General features: G+C 33.2%; 1 long non-coding RNA gene across 1 annotated transcript; it reads right to left on the bottom strand.

Moving 5' to 3' along the window:
- Positions 1-825: 825 nt before the first annotated feature.
- Positions 826-3978, bottom strand: LOC141280939 (uncharacterized). The gene is made up of 5 exons (XR_012335283.1): positions 3676-3978; positions 2041-2097; positions 1837-1900; positions 1488-1549; positions 826-1328 (listed from the first exon to the last, which is right to left on the bottom strand). It is a non-coding gene; the product is annotated as an uncharacterized lncRNA (long non-coding RNA).
- Between the last annotated feature and the right edge of the window lie 248 nt (positions 3979-4226).

Consider the following 4226-nt stretch of genomic DNA (forward strand, 5'->3'; position numbering starts at 1 on the left):
ATCATATAGAGCATGTTGATATCAAACTGTTTTACCTAATAGAAATTGTATTTTAATACACTGTATAAAATGACAAGAAGAAACAAGTGTGACAGCCTAACCCAATAAAAATGTGACACCCTGACATTAATGAAATTTGCCCTTGTCCTAAGAACACAGTTCAACCTTTTAGTTACATTTATTAGAAACATAAAATTGCCTGTTACTTGAGGTGCTTATCTTTACGTGTATTAAAAACAAATGACAATTCCCGCAAAATCCAGCTTAGATTATAAATCATTATTATATGCCATAAGGCAAGAAGACACGTTTGAACACTGTGTTTTGTATATGCTCAATAACAGATTTTTCTTTATTTTTAACCAAAGATGCAATTTTTATGCAGATTTTTAAAGCGCGTGGTTTTATGCATGCCTCCATTTGCTTACTCTTTCTAAATAATATGATAAAATTGAAACCTGCACTGTTAACGATTTCCCTGTATTTTTACAGTACGGTACTGGCAGCACGGTTGCCAGCAAGTTACTGTATTTTGGTTTTACAGTACTGTACTGTAATACCATTTTACAGTACACAAACTAGTACTGTATAGTTACAAAGCAGTACTGTACTGTAATTTTACAATATTTTATTACAGTAGTCTATTTTTACAGTAATTTACTGTAATGTCTATATTGACTCATAAATACTATTTATTACTTATTACAGTTAATACAATAATATTATATAAAATAGCTAGATATTTAGGTTTAAATCTATAGTTATTAATATGGTAAAAATGCTATCCTTGACATGACATAATGAATTAAAAGGCAATCCAAGCAATGCTTGTATCAAAATTTTATTTAAAAAACATTTAATCGAAACAAAACATATTTAAAACAAGATTTTAAACAATAATAAACATATAATCAAGTAACATAAAATAAAATCAACAAGTATAAACAAGTTTGGAGACCCCTGCTGTAACATATTTAACTCTGGCAAATAGAACACTCTTCCATAGTTTGAAGTTTTCAGTTTAAAGTCCATCATCGACTAAAAGGTAACATTTCACTGTGGTAAAAAGAACACTGGCCCATAGTTTTAAATATTCTACTTGAATTTCATTTAACACTAAAAATAAATGCATTAAACTGTGGCAGACAGACCACAGTGGCCTTTACTTTGAAGTCGTCCATTCGAACTCAATCAGGGACTGCATGAAGCTGTTCACATGGGGGTTAATGGCCACAGCTTTTCTCTGCACCAAGTTCCTTGTCTTTTTGCTTGCTCCTTGTCTGGATGTGCACTTTTTCCCATCTTTGGAATTAATTATATCCAGAAACCTGTTAGAAATATCATAAACATTAAGTCAACAAATATAAGATAGAAAAAGATTCTTAAAAAACTAAACTCAGCCTTGAATTTACTCCTATTCTGAAACCTTTTGCTCTTATTCTACTGTTCCACACCTAATTACATTAAAATACAGAAGATTCACTTACCGCTGAACAAACTCTTTCCTCAATGGACAGCATCCACATGGATCATGTCATGATTGAATGTCCTGAACAGAAAGTACAATTGTTACTGATTTGGACACAACTTTTTATTCTGAAAACAAAATCTTTTGTCAATAAAGTCCAGGGACACCTCGGCTAAATAAATACAATTATTAAATTAAATTTCTTATAACCAAAGTCTGAATATTTCTGTTTGTATATTTCTACATGGCAAACTAAGACAATTGTGTACATGTTGTGTATGGTCGTGTTACAGTGTTGTGTGTGGGAATTGTGAATGAGTGTATACATGGGTATTTAAAGAAACTGTAGTGGTAAAGTGCAAACTTACCGAACATAATGTGCTTGGTGTGTGTCTGGTGTCACCCGTTGTGCCTCCACATCTGCCTTAACTCCTGAAAAGTGCAATGACACTCATGTAAACTACAAATAAAAAGTGATCAGCACATTCCTGTGTACTTTTACATGTGACGTGAAAGCATTTAATATTGCAGTCAAAAAATACATGACTTGTAACTGTACATCATGTACTTGCCTGGTGCCTTTAAAGATGATCCATCTTACCCAATCCGACTTACAAGCAATGGTAAGACTGTAAAAAAGACAAATGTTACAAAATCTGTTAGCCATAGAAATAAGTAGACATTGTGAAGGAAATGGTAAAAGAAAACTTAGTAACACTTTACTATAAGAGTTTATTCCTTAACATTTGGTAATGCCTTAGCTAATATGAACTAACAATGAACAATATATTTTACAACATTAATAATATTTGATAATGTTCATTGTGCAGAGACAAAGTGATTGATTTAAAAATGTATTAAGTGTTTAAATCTAATATCATGCTATGCTAACAAATAAAACATTACTGTAAGTGTTAAGTCAGTTGTAAAACATTATATATATATATATATATATATATATATATATATATATATATATATATATATATATATATATATATATATATATATATATATATATATATATATATATTAGTTGTTATATTATATATAAATATCTAAATAAGTCTTTTTTAATTATTATTCTATAACATCTTGTCTACAGAAAATCTCTGAAAATGTCTCGTTTACTGCAGAAAATAGCGATTTATAGTGACAAGGTAAAAGGACTGTCCCTTTAATGTTTTACCCGGACGGCTGCGGTGTAACACTATTTCACGCAAAGTTTTTTAACAAGTTAGTAGCTAGCTGCTCACTTTAAAGATAAACATGATCGCCTAAATCTGAGCAATCCTGGTGATGCCAGTTTCCTACACGATGTTATAATGGACTATTTTACATCCAGAGTTGAAGGATCAGATGACAGAGACGAGAAGACAAAGGTACGTAAATGCGGAGCCCATTCTCTTTTCGTGCATTGATTTGATGCGTTTTGGAAACTTATATACAGCGTGTAATGCATCTGAAGTGGTGGAAACAATATGCCATAAAAATGTATTGGACAACTTACTGGGCGTGTAAAACGCTTAAGAGAAGATATTCTCTGCTTTTGCTGATATAACGTAATATAATAACAACAACAATAAGCGCGGCAATCCCTTTCGTTCATCTGATATATTAAGATGAGCCCAGGTCTGAATTATATTTGGTCGAAGTTAAAGCTGCGATGAGTTCGATGCATGTATCCAGTTAAATATGAGGTTTCTTGTTTTCACTTCTGTGGAGTAACTAGTTCGGTACTATGCTGTGTACGGGGTGTCAAGTCCTATCTGTTTACAACCACGAGTCAGCCTTGCCAAACAGTCGAACTTAATACTTTTCTCTGACGCTAACGTTAACTGAACGGATGAAACGCCGAGATAAACGACCGTTATGCTGGGACCGCAAGACCGCGCTGGCGGGTTGTCTTTGTCCATTTCTTAAAAATAGTTTCATTGTCACCACACTTTCAACACAATATAAACTCAACAAACCGTCATAATTTAGTTAAAACAACCCTATATTCATTAAAAAAAGGTGTAAAGCGAGTTAAAGCAGCGGTAGACATCTGTGTGTAACGTGAGCTTACTTTCTGAGGGAGATTGAAACTTTGTTGGCGACCGTTTTTCTCTCTCATTGCACGTTTAAAACAATATTGTGACAAACTATTGACAACATTCTTAAACTAAAAATTAAGTTTTCATGAAACAGAAATATTTCAAACTTACCGAACTGACAGAAATCAATCGTCCTCCTTCAGCTGCAGCCAAGAGTTGTGCGCTCCCTCTGTCTGTGTGATTTGACGTTGGCGCACTTTCTCTGATTATTGCAAGTACACCTGGCACATTACAGCAATGGCTACAGCAAGGTTACATCAAGACCAAAATATACTGTAAAATGTTCCCGCTCAAACAAATTTACCCAGAATGCATTATGAACTGCAGTACTGTACTGTAATGTACACATACAGTATAGTACTGTGGATTTTTACAGTACAGTGCTGCTAAATCTACAGCGACATCTAACAGTGTGTCTTACAGAATTCACAAAATCTAACAAACTTAGACATCTAAAGTGGGTGCATAATACTGCCATACAAAAGCACAACTAAGATCAAAGATATACTGTCAATGTTTCCTATAGTGTCAACCAGCTCTCTCCTATATATAGCTCATGTATTTACATTTTGCTCTCAAAAACACATGACTACAGATGAATGCATCCCTCTGTGTAAAACCAGATTGTAAATGTTTACATGAGGCCTCCATGGAGTAAGTTA

Source organism: Paramisgurnus dabryanus, chromosome 17 (genome assembly GCF_030506205.2).
Source record: "Paramisgurnus dabryanus chromosome 17, PD_genome_1.1, whole genome shotgun sequence".
In the NCBI taxonomy this organism is placed as follows: domain Eukaryota; kingdom Metazoa; phylum Chordata; class Actinopteri; order Cypriniformes; family Cobitidae; genus Paramisgurnus; species Paramisgurnus dabryanus.